The 13,366-nt window shown below is 43.4% G+C and overlaps 1 long non-coding RNA gene across 3 annotated transcripts in view; it reads right to left on the minus strand.

Annotated features, from left to right (window-relative positions):
• The window catches only part of LOC132712467 (uncharacterized), a 36,366-nt gene extending 23,460 nt beyond the window's left edge, over window positions 1-12,906 (minus strand). The window contains exons 1-3 of one of the 3 annotated variants that reach the window (XR_015728242.1): window positions 12,702-12,906; window positions 12,558-12,617; window positions 4,184-4,601 (exon numbers count right to left, since the gene is read on the minus strand). This is a non-coding gene — a long non-coding RNA (uncharacterized LOC132712467). Of the gene's footprint in view, window positions 1-4,183; window positions 4,602-12,557 lie in introns of those variants that run through there. The other 2 variants (XR_015728243.1, XR_015728241.1) reach the window with 2 other exon arrangements.
• Between the last annotated feature and the right edge of the window lie 460 nt (window positions 12,907-13,366).

Raw genomic sequence — 13,366 nt, forward strand, 5'->3', positions numbered from 1 at the left:
GGGAAAGCTTCCATTTGAAAATTGAATGTGATTTTGGCTTTTCAGAACATGGGGAACATGAATATGTGTTTCTTTTGCAAATCTGAGCTCTGTGTCAAAAGTTACATTTTATGGTTGAATTGAGTCCTACTGCAAATTGTCAAATATTTGGAAAGGAACAACCAAATCCCTGCGGTGCTTATATTTTTAGATGCGGAAAAAGCTTTTGATCGATTGGATTGGCAATTTTTATTGAGAGTAATTCGCAGGATGCAATTTGGGAATTGCTTTATGCAATCTATAAAAGCAATATATCAAGAACAGACAGCTCAGATAATTGTTAATGGCAGTTTAACAGAAACTTTCAAAATTGAAAAAGGTTCTAGGCAGGGATGCCCCTTATCGCCATTATTATTTATATTAACTTTAGAACTGTTGTTGAATAGAATACGTAATATAGATGAGATAGAGGGAATTAAAGTTAGAGATTATGAATATAAGGTACGGGCATTTGCAGACGATTTGGTTGTGACCTTAACTCAACCAGTGGAATCAGCATAGGTTCTGATGGATGTAATTAAACAGTATGGTCAAGTGTCTGGGTTTAAAATAAATGTTGGAAAAACAAAGATGATAGTTAAAAACATGACAATAAATCAAAAAGAGGAGCTATAAAGGGTAATGGGATGTGAAATAGTTAAAAAAGTTAAATACCTAGGTGTTCATATTGCACCTTCTAATGGGAAATTGTATAAATATAATTATGAGTTGTTATGGCATAAAATACAAATTGAAATGGATAAATGGAAAAAATTACAATTGTCCTTGTTAGGTAGAATAGCAGTTATAAAAATGAATGTTTTACCTAAGTTTTTATTCCTCTTTCAAATGATACCAATACTAAAAAAGAATGCCAACCTGGAAGAATGGCAGAAAGATATTAATAAGTTTGTATGGCAAGGTAAGAAACCAAGGATAAAATTGAAAATAATGCAGGATATACGAGAAAGAGGGGGGCTGAAAATGCCCAATTTAAAATTATATTATGAAGCATCTGTCTTATCAGCAATTAGTGATTGGATTAATTTAACAAATGGAAGGATTCTGAACATTGAAGGGCATGATTTGGTTTACGGTTGGCATGCTTACTTAGTGTATGATAAAAAGGTGGATAGAGCATTTAAGAGTCATATATTGAGTAATGCTTTACTGCGTGTCTGGAAGAAATATCAACATAAATTAAATGAAAAGATACCTATATGGACAGTACCCAGGCACGCAATAGAGAACACGAGTATAGAAAGCAGACAAGATGTAATTACATATACAGATATTCTTAATATGGAGGGAGGTATATTAAAATTAAAACCTTTGAATGTGTTGAAAGAGGAGAAAATAATTCAAACTTGGTTTCAGTATGTACAACTTAAAGCCAGATGGAGAAAAGATCAGAAAATTGGTATTATACAAAGCGATGAAAATTTAATAAAACAAACTAGAGACCAAAGTTCAATGCATATAAAAAGATTGTATAATATATTGATAGAGATGTCTATCTCTATCGGAAACAGAGCTAGTTAAAGATTGTATGATAAAATGGGCGCAGAATTTTGAACAACCAATAATGATGGAAACATGGGAAAAAATATGGGTAAGAAATGTGAAATTTACACAAGTGCAAAACTTAAGGGAGAACTTTTATAAAATGTTTTATAGGTGGCATCTAGATCCAAAAATACTATCTTGTATGTACCCGAATGTACAATCAAAATGTTGGAGATGTGAATGTGAGGATGCTACATACTTCCATATTTGGTGGACATGTAAAAAGATTAAAGCGTTCTGGATAAAAATTTGGTGGATTTTACAAAACATTCTTAAAAAGAGGTTAAAATTTCCACCACAGTTGTTTCTGCTGGGTATAGTTACGGATTGTATGGTTATAGAGACTAATTTTATTTTGAATTTAATAACTGCAGCAAGATTGTTGGTGGCACAATATTGGAAGAAGCAAGATCTACCCACAATCCAAGAATGGACAATGAAAGTAACAAACCTAGCAGAGATGGCAAAAATCACGGCGTACTTGAAGGAACATTCAAATGAAAGATACTTAAGGGATTGGAGAAGATGGATAGATTATATCCAAAGCAAACACTGGAATAAGAAGTTGCAGATAGGTTATGAATAAAGAAGTAGATATTTGGTGTGTTTTTAGGTAATTAAGTTAGCAGGGTAATTAGGGAATTGAAGGAATAAGAGATGCTGAATGTTATAATTACTTAGATTAGGATGGATTATGTTTGTTGAATGTTATACCCTGTAATTTGTTCTGGGAAGAGGGGGGGAGGTGGGCGGATGGGAAGAGGAAGGGATGGGGGGAGGGGTGGTGGGGGTAAGGGAGGGGAGAGGGTGGGGGTGGTAGGGAAGGGGAGAATATGTAAACCTTCTGTAAAACTTTTTAATAAAAAAAAAAGTTAATTGGGGTTTTTTTTAGTTGTTCTTTTTTTAGACCTAGCAATTTAAAGTTTAGGAAGTTTTAAATTTAGCTGCTTTTATATAAAGATAAAATAAAATAATATTTGTGCAGCTTTCTGAGATTTAGTGTGTTTCTGTAGTGTTTCACTCTAACTACACAATCACACAAAATCTCACAAAGCTGTATGTGGAATTTTGTGTGTGTGAAGTGTGAAAGTTGGTTTTTTGGGCTTTTTGTGGCTGTGTGAGGTTCCTGCTTGTTGCAGGGACCATTTTGGGTCTAGCACAGCTGCTTTTATATTGTGGGTGAGCCAGTTGTGTTGTATTGTGTTTTGTAGGTTAAAAAAGGGCAAAGAAGTGACATTGACTTGGCCACGCCCACCTGACCAACAAGCCATGCCCTTCCAGTCACCTTACCACCAAGCCCCGCCCACTAATTAAGCCACACCCCCAGAACCCGTAGCAAAAAATTTTAGATTTCACCCCTGCTTCTCTGATGATCTACCCCCAATTTATCTCTCCAGGTCTTCTAAAAATGCATTCATTACCATTCATCTAACTGTATATTATAAATTGAAGGAAGAAAGAAGCAAGGGGGGGAAGAAGGAAGGCTATTCCAAAAGCTAGAAAGTTGAGAGTTATGAAGTAATTTTAAATAGCTACCTTTTCAAAGTAACTTTACACAACACCCAAAACTTCTTTAACAGCTAACTTGAAATATATTTTATCCAATTATTCTGTAACTGTTTAATATATTTGTAAATAATTATGTATTCTAGTTTGTTAATCTAAAATAATGTAGGTGTAGTCATGAGAGGGGAGCATAAATTAAAATTAATATGTCAGATAGATAGATAGATAGATAGATAGATAGATAGATAGATAGATAGATAGACAGATAGACAGATAGACAGATAGACAGACAGACAGACAGACACACACACACACACACACACACACACACATACAGAGAGAGAGGATAATGTAATAGAATGTATTTTGGCCTCCTTTCACCCCCCCCAAAAATGAGCCCTTTTGCCTGGTTTTGGCCTGCAGAATGCTTCTGGAGGTGGGGTGGTGGTGAAAGGAGGCCAAAAAACAGGCAAAAACAGTCCGTTTTGGCGAAAAAATGAGCCATTTTTGCCTGGTTTTGGCCTGCAGAATGCTTCTGGAGGTGGGGGAGTGAAAGGAGGCCAAAAAAAACCAGGCAAAAACAGCCCTTTTTGACCCAAAAACAAGCTGTTTTTGCCTGGTTTTTTGGCCTGCAGAATGCTTCTGGAGGTGGGGGGGGGGTGAAAGGAGACCAAAAAACGGCTAATTTTTTGGCCCAAAACGGGCCATTTATGCCTGGTTTTTGGCCTCCTTTAAACCCCCCCCTCCACCTCCAGAAGCATTCTGCAGGCTAAAACCAGGCAAAAACAGTTTGTTTTGTTTTTTGGCCAGAAACAGGCCATTTTTGCCTGTTTTTTGGCCTCCTTTCACCACCACCCCACTTCCAAAAGCATTCTGAGGCTAAAATTGTTGAGCTTACCTTTTGGTTTGTAGGAAGGGAACACCACCAAGACAGTGCCAGGATCAGTAAGGTACAAACAAACTTAGAAAGGCAAAAGGCCACAGGCATAGGGAAATGACCTTCCCAAAATAGAACACATGAACATCAGGGCCATTTAGGAACAAAAGAGGACATAGGGAAATGACACACACAAAAGACTCAGGACATGCCAGAAAAGGAACTATCAAGACAGCAGAAACCAGGAGAGCAAAACAAAAGGAATGGCAGAGGATTAGCAAAAGGAAAAGATTTAATCAATAGCCCAAGCAATCTGATAAGAGTCAAGCCGGGGGTAAGGGCTTACTTGATAACAACGTGATCAGTTTAAGGCAAGGAGCAAATAATAAGAACAGAAAGAAACAAAAGAACATGAGACCAGATAGCCCAGACACCACCCAGTTTCAAGTAGGGAAAAACTAGAATAAGAAAACAGGGCAATCCAAGAACACACACACAAAGGGAAGACCCACAAAAGTAACAAAAGAAACAAAGAACTTCCTTTGTATCAAAAAGTATAAGAATGCATGCTTACCTTGCAACGATGTCAGCTCACCCAGGAACGCTGGTTCGTGCGCTTGCCGGATCCGTCTTCCTGAAACATAATAAAAAGAATCCTGTTTTCACACAGCTCGCTTCTCTCATCAATTGATTCATCGTGCCTGGGACGATTTCTCACCCGGGAAATTCAACCTTTCGGGGAAACCTCTGCGGAGATTCTAACAATTGGCGACCACGAAGGGACTCCCAATGAACCCAGCCGACCGGACGGGGCCTGGAGATTGAACCCAGCCGGCACGGACCACTTTTGTCCAGGGAAAATCTACGGACCCTGCCTGGGAGGAAGAAGGTAGTAAAGGGAGATTTTTGAGCTTAGCCTCAACGAGCTGCTGGAAAACAGGTGAGTACCGCTCTAAATTATAATAAAAATCCCTGAAATAAGGGGGAGTGTGGGAGTGCGTGAGTGAGTGTGTGTATGTGGGATTTCACCTGAACGGCAGCCTGATCCTACCTCTTCGAGCAATCTCTAGCCGCACCTCTACCTACTGCTAGCTCCACCGAGCCGTGACCGGTAGAATAGAGAAAGCAAGGGGGGAAAGCCGAACGTAGGACTTTCTGCCTAAGGGAAAGAAAAGCCGAGCGAAAGTTAAGTGTGTGAAAGAGGGGGGGGGTTTAATAAACTGTGAAAGGGAAACCCGGTTTTGTCCAGCCCAGACACGTGGCGAGCGTGTGTGTGTGAGAGGAGGTGCCAGTACCACCTGCTGGGGTCAGCAGGTCCTCCCGGATCCCCTTTTTGGATCCGAAAAACTACGGCGATTCCCTAAGAGGAAGGGGCCCATACTTCGTAAGGGAATCGAAGTCCTTCCCAGAGCTTTTTCTCTGAAAACTGACGGCGTGCCACCCGGCTAAGTCGAAGTGATCCTTCCGGAGAAAAGGAAAGGGTCATGGGTAGCGATAGTTCGCGGGTGGCGGGGACCCCTGTGGAAGAAGTGCTCGCGGCCTGGGACGCCAGGCGGGTGCCCGTATTGAGGGGCATGGATAGAAAGAAGTTAGGAAAATTGTGTCAGAAATGGGCTTTGCTTAGAGACGAGACCGGGAAACAAATTTGGCCCCATAGCGGTACTTTCGATGTAAAAACCCTGAGAGCACTTAGACCAAGAATAAAGCCCAGCCATATACCCTACTGGTATTGCTGGGCTGAAGTAGCTAAAAGTAAGGAACCCTTGACAGAAGACAACCCACCTAAGATAGAGAACGAGAGAGAGGTGAAAATAATGGCCCCCTTAATGAGTAGACCCATAGCAGGGAGACAGAGGGGCCAACCTGAATACATTTTAACACACACACCCTTCTCAGCCTCAGACTTAGTAATTTGGAAGAAAGAAGCCCCAACCTTCAGGGCAGACCCCCAAACTGTAATCAGGACCCTTAAAGCAATCATAGATAGTCACAATCCGTCATGGGGGGACATGAATCAACTACTGCAAGTTTTTCTGACCAAAGATGAATTACTAAGCCTTTTTGAGAAAACGGACCAGATTGATAAAAGACCAATCATAAGGGTCCCAGGCCAGGCTGCCCGGCCCAAGGTCGCCTGGCCCATTGAACGCCCAGACTGGGACTATAACGATACTAATCATTGGGACACCTACACCAGGGCAAAGCAAAACTTAATGGAAGCCTTGGAAGAAATCGGGAAAAAGCCCTTAAATTGGTCAGAATTCCAGCGAGTTACCCAGAGGGACCAAGAGAATCCCGACGCCTTCTGGGTCAGGCTTATAGAGGCAGCCACAACTTATGCCCACCTGGATGTGAACTGCCAGAAGGACCAGAGGATTTTAGCCTCGGCCTTTGTTGACCAATCCGCCCGAGATATTAAAGAACATTTCCACAAAATAGTTTCTAACTGGTCCACATTAGACATCTCAGAATTGCGCAGGATTGCGAATTTCGTTTATGACCAAAGAGACAAACTTAAGGAAATAGAGAAAGAGAGAAGGAGGAAAACGGAAAGGGCAGAGGAACTGCAAATATTCGCGGCCATACACAATAACTACGGGCAAACCAGAAACGGTTTTCCGATAATGGACCGCGATGCACGAGGTGTGAAAGGGAAGGGAGCCCACCATATAGATGCCACCACTGTTTTAGATGTGGGGAATTAGGACATTCAATCCGGAACTGTACCCAACCCTCTGCCCGCTACCGAAACCCAGGACCACCCAGGGATTTTAGACAAAGAGATGGTGCTTTTAATCAAAATGTGCAAGGAAACAACTGCTACAGGGAAACACCAACCGCACCCATGCCGCGAAACAATCCATTCTATCGCAATGAACAACCCAATCCAAACAACACTCGCTGGGAAAGGGAAGAGAACAGAGACTCAAGGCTTTTGTGACTAGGGACAAATGAGGGAGAGTTCGCCGCCACCTTCCAAGGACTAGCCATTCCCTTAAGGAACGGTCCGGAAGGAGAACCCATGATTTCCCTCCTCATAGGGGGGAGAGAATATGACTGCCTGGTGGATACCGGAGCTACCGCTTCTTTGATTGTAAAACCACCACACAGGGACTCAATAAAACCTGGAGCTCAGGATAACATAATGGGAGTAGGAGGAAAAGTGATTCCGGTACAATTTACAAACGATGTAACCGTAGAAATAGGTCCTTTCTCATTGAAACACTCATTCACCATATGTCCTCAATCTCCAGTCTCTCTCCTCGGAAGAGACCTCCTATGTAAACTAGGAGCAACCATCAGGTGTGGAAAAGAGGGACTAGCCCTAGATATTCCTAAAGGGCTAAAAACTTTCCTACTAGCCACCCAGTACACAACATTACACACGGATTTGGCCACCCTACCATCCTCTTTATGGGGATGGGATGCTACGGAAGTAGGACTCCTTAAAGGAGCCACACCAGTCACGATTCGAGTGAAGCCGGGACCACCCCCCTGTATGCCACAGTATAAAATCCCCACTGAAGCCATTGAACCCATACGCAAATTAATAAAAGCCTACTTGGAACAAGGAGTTCTGCGCAAGTGCACTTCTCCGTGTAATACCCCGATATTCCCGGTAAAGAAACCCAAGGTAGACAAGGACGGCAACCCAGTTTACCGTTTTGTTCACGATCTTCGCCTCATTAACAATCACGTGATACCCCGAGCGCCAATCGTACCGAATCCCGCCACAATAATTACGGAAGTGCCGGCTTCGGCTACACATTTTACTGTCATAGACTTGTGTTCCGCTTTTTTTAGTATTCCCGTGGATCACGCTTCCCAATACCTTTTTGCCTTCACTTGGGAAGACCAGCAGTATACCTGGACCCACCTGCCTCAGGGCTACACAGAATCTCCCACTCTATTTTCCCAGATCCTAAAGGGAGACTTATCCTCCGTCACTCTGCCAGAAGGATCCACCTTAATCCAATACGTGGACGATCTCTTACTGGCCTCAAAGAGCGAACAGTCATGCAGGACTGACACTTTTCATCTCTTAAAATCACTAGCAGAGAAGGGACACAAAGCCTCCCCCTCAAAACTACAATATCTGAAACAGGAGGTAACATACTTAGGATACATTATTGGTCCCGGAGTAAGGAAATTGGCTCCAAGCCGGGTAGAAACCATCCTGTCAATGAAGAGCCCTCGAACTAAAAGGCAGGTCAGGGCGCTTTTGGGAGTCCTGGGATTCTGCCGCCCCTGGATCCCATCTTTTGGGGAACTGGCGAACCCCTTAATACAACTAACAAGACAGGACATGCCAGACCCCGTAACATGGACAAAATCCCTAGAACAGAACTTCTTAACAATTAAAAAGACACTGGCTTCAGCTCCCACGCTAGGTCTTCCTGATTACAATAAGCCTTTCACCTTATTCATCCACGAAAAATTAGGCATCGCGTCTGGGGTCCTGACCCAGCGTTTCGGTCCAGGACATAGACCAATAGCATATTATTCTGTTAAACTAGATCCAGTGGCCCAAGGGACACTGCCATGCTTACGAGCAGTAGCAGCAACTGTTGAAATAGTAAAGAGAACTAGGGGCCTAGTTCTGGGGCGACCTCTAACGTTAAAGGTACCTCATGAGGTTTTCGCCATTCTCCTCAAATCCCAGACCCAAGCCTTCACGCAACAACGCTTAGCGCAATACGAGGCTGAATTGTTTACTTCCGACCACATAACATTTGAGAGATGTAGCACCTTAAATCCCGCTACCTTGCTACCCACGGATCAAACAGATGATCCATTGCATGACTGCCTCCACTTAATACAAGACGCAGAACTACCCCGCCCGGACCTAACAGACACCCCTTTGCAAAACCCGGATTTGGAAGTTTTTACTGATGGCTCCTCTTTTATCCATGAAGGGAACAGAGCCGCTGGGGCTGCAGTAGTATCCCTCTATGAGATCATTTGGGCAGAACCACTCTCCCCTTCCCTTAGCGCCCAGGCTGCTGAACTCATAGCTCTAACAAAAGCTTGTGAAGCAGCTAGGGGCCTATCTGTTAACATATATACAGACTCCAAATACGCATTTGGAGTCTGCCACGCTACCGGAGCCTTATGGAAACAGAGGGGATTCCTTACATCAGCAGGGAAACGAATCGCGAATGCCACCCAAGTATCCCAATTATTACTAGCCATCCAGTTACCAAGAGCCATCGCAGTCATCCATTGTAAGGCCCACCAAACGGATGACTCCGCGGTCACAAAAGGAAACCATTATGCTGATGCAACTGCCAAATGGGTAGCTACAGAACCTTTTCCTCGCAACATCACTGTCCCAGCTATGAGAGTTGATCCTGAGATTCAGTATAGGGACTTCTTGGAACAGGGGGAAACACAGATGTGGGAGGATAAATTAGGGGCAACGTTTTCAGACGGGTTTTGGAGAGTCCCGGACGGCAGACCCATTGCCCCGCGACGCCTTATACGATTAATCTGTCAGAGGCTACATGCAAAAGGTCACTGTGGGACCCAGGCTATAGTGGATGCTGCTAGGAGAGTATGGCATGCACCAGGTATATACACAGAGGCAACCAGAGCAGTTGCCAGACATGCCAAGCCAACAACAGCACATCTAGAAAGGCAATCTATGAGGGAGGCAGACCATGGGCGCAGCGACCATTTGAAGCTATACAATTGGATTATATCCAACTGCCCAAGGCTAATGGATATCAATATGCTCTCGTCTGTAGGGATCAGCTGACACACTGGATTGAGGCTTTTCCCTGTCGCCATGCTACAGCCTTGGAGACAGCTAGACATCTCATTAAAGACATTGTACCCAGATTTGGAGTACCACAAATACTAGACACAGATAGGGGAAAACACTTTATTGCGCAGGTCCTTGAAAATGTTTACCAAGCTCTGGGCATAACCCAGAACCTCCATTGTCCTTATTCTCCACGTTCGTGTTCCGGGACAGAACGTGCGAATCGCGAGATAAAAACATTGCTAGCTAAACTTTGCCAGGAAACACACCTTTCTTGGCCCCAAGTCCTGCCCATCGCCCTATTTTATATAAGAACACGACCTAGACGGGATATGGGAATCTCTCCTTTTGAAATTTTGTTTGGCCGCCCACCCGACACACTACACGGTCTCGACCCAGAATCCCTCAGCCTAGACAGGGGGGATATGGTCCTTTCTTCCTACCTTTCAGCTTTGCACAAAAGATTACAGGAGCTGTGGACACAGAGTGCCTTGACGCAAACGCTGCCCCTGGAGGAGAACTTACATCCGTTCGAGCCAGGTGATTGGGTGTGGATAAAGTCCTTCACGAGAACTTCACCATTACAACCCAGGTGGACAGGACCGTACCAAGTTCTACTGACTACCCAGACGGCCATCCGGATCGCGGAAAAAGACTGTTGGCTACACTGGACACACGCCAAGCCTGCAGTGGTGGACCATAGCCCAGCAATCCCTCCAATAAAACTGACGAAAAATCCGGACACAGACGAATGGACCTTGCAAGCATTTTTTGAAAACAACGAACCCGACCACTAACACCATTTATTGACACTTTTTCCGGACCACCGGGATATATCTACTAACCTTTTTTTTTTCTTTTCTTCTTTTGTTTTTTCTTTTTATAATTGTTTCAAAAAAAAAAGGGGGGGGAATCAAACTGTACAATGGGGAAACGGAAACTGATTGTAAGCATCATATGTAATCTCTATTGTATATTATTGATTGTAAACCAGGTAACTACATTCTTAGAACCAAACCTCATCCCAGACAAAGGCAACATATGGGAGTATCTAGCGAGGGAAATATTGAACACTACAGAATTCTGCCTAACAGGAGGAAACTCAGTGAAAGATATTCTAAAAACATGCTTAATGGGGGTAGCAATGGGACCGCAGGCCTTAATTAACCACACATGGCTTAAACACTTTCCCATCACACACCCATATTCAACCATTTACGAGTGGGGAAACATCTCCACGTCGAAAAACCTAGACATGTACACTCTCCACATAACTGCTGTCTCGGCTTCACCTTGGTGCTTTGAAGTCTATGGGTGCCACGAATCAACAAAAGGGAACTGCCTCAATTTAAATAATACAGAATTGACATGCAATAAGACAGAGCAGATTCCCTTTTCTTACAGTTATCTAAGGCTGCCTCATGGCTGGTTCATATTATGTGGACTTCAAGCCTATTCATATCTGCCAGCCAACTCAACAGGAGGGCCATGCACCTTAGGGAAACTGACCATGCTAATGCCATCCCTACAGAGACGACACAGGAGAGCTTTTTACTCCCTAGAGGCAGACTGTGACTCTCAAGTAAGTTTACTCACTAAAGCAGAATATGTTTCATTGGCTGTTTCGCTAATGGGAGTGCCAGGACTAGCAGTCCGAAATTCCAGAAACCTAAATAGCTTGGCATGTACCCTAGCAAAAAGTTTAAATTCGACTTCCCACGCATTGGATGCCCTAAACAGAGAATTGAGACAAGTCAGGGAGGCCACCCTTGAGAATCGCGCAGCGATTGATTATTTATTACTAAAACACCATCATGGCTGCGAAGAATTTAAAGGGTTGTGCTGTTTTGACTTGGAACAAAACTCAAAAATTGTAGACACAGAAGTCAACCACCTAGAGGAACTGGCACAAAACATTGGCCATAGCCAGCCATCCATAGATCTTTCTTGGCTTTTTTCTTGGTTACCAGACTTCTCTTGGCTCAAAATCGCCCTAACAGGTGCGGTCACTATCTGTGTACTGGGAGGCCTTTTGTGTTGTCTCTGTCATTGCATCCCTCCCTGCCTTAGCTGCATAAGGGCATGTAAGCCAGATCTCCCCCAGAGAAAGGCAGGACATAATCAAACAGCCCTCATGATGGTCCAAATTGACCACGAGTATCAAATTTATTCAGACCTAGATCCTGCCAAAGAAAAGGAGGATGAAGAAACATCTATTTAACACTGGCATGCACACACACACACACACACACACACAACAACAACAACAAAAAATGGGGGATTGTAGGAAGGGAACACCACCAAGACAGTGCCAGGATCAGTAAGGTACAAACAAACTTAGAAAGGCAAAAGGCCACAGGCATAGGGAAATGACCTTCCCAAAATAGAACACATGAACATCAGGGCCATTTAGGAACAAAAGAGGACATAGGGAAATGACACACACAAAAGACTCAGGACATGCCAGAAAAGGAACTATCAAGACAGCAGAAACTAGGAGAGCAAAACAAAAGGAATGGCAGAGGATTAGCAAAAGGAAAAGATTTAATCAATAGCCCAAGCAATCTGATAAGAGTCAAGCCGGGGGTAAGGGCTTACTTGATAACAACGTGATCAGCTTAAGGCAAGGAGCAAATAATAAGAACAGAAAGAAACAAAAGAACATGAGACCAGGTAGCCCAGACACCACCCAGTTTCAAGTAGGGAAAAACTAGAATAAGAAAACAGGGCAATCCAAGAACACACACACAAAGGGAAGACCCACAAAAGTAACAAAAGAAACAAAGAACTTCCTTTGTATCAAAAAGTATAAGAATGCATGCTTACCTTGTAACGATGTCAGCTCACCCAGGAACGCTGGTTCGTGCGCTTGCCGGATCCGTCTTCCTGAAACATAATAAAAAGAATCCTGTTTTCACGCAGCTCGCTTCTCTCATCAATTGATTCATCGTGCCTGGGACGATTTCTCACCCGGGAAATTCAACCTTTCGGGGAAACCTCTGCGGAGATTCTAACAGGTTCCAGCCCGCAGGGCTCTGGAAGTCAAGTCCTGCGCTCTGCCGAAGGGTGGGTGTGCCGATGTGGACGGGGCAACCTTGTGGTGCTCCATGGGTTGGATTAATTGCTTCAGCGGCCCACATACAGCCCCCAGGCCATAGTTTGAGGACCCATGATCTAGAACATCACAAAAACAACAGAATAAGATTGTTTGAGTTGAAACTTGTTCCAAGGAAACAGCCAGCACATATGTTAAAAGATGATATTGTAATATCAAATATAAGCAGCACTTTACTGCAAGGAATGAACAGACTAATATACAGCACAGCTTTAGCTATAACTGAACATCTTGAAAGCAAAATCAACGAACAAGAAAAAACCCAAATAGTGCACTATCAAAATGGAAGATCAGGTTGGAAAATAAGATCAGCATGCTAAGATCAGATGCAAGCAAGTTAGCACATATGAAAGAAAGAAGATATTACAATCAAAACTACTGAAAAAGTATAAGAATTCTTAGGTTAGATATAACAATGGAATTTGACCTAGAGCAGTGGTTCTCAACCTTCCTAATGCCGCGACCCTTTAATACAGTTCCTCATGTTGTGGTGACCCCCAACCAGGGGTGGGTTCTAAAT

The sequence above is a fragment of the Pantherophis guttatus genome, chromosome 5 (assembly GCF_059756535.1).
Source record: "Pantherophis guttatus breed Tessera chromosome 5, ASM5975653v1, whole genome shotgun sequence".
NCBI lineage: Eukaryota > Metazoa > Chordata > Lepidosauria > Squamata > Colubridae > Pantherophis > Pantherophis guttatus.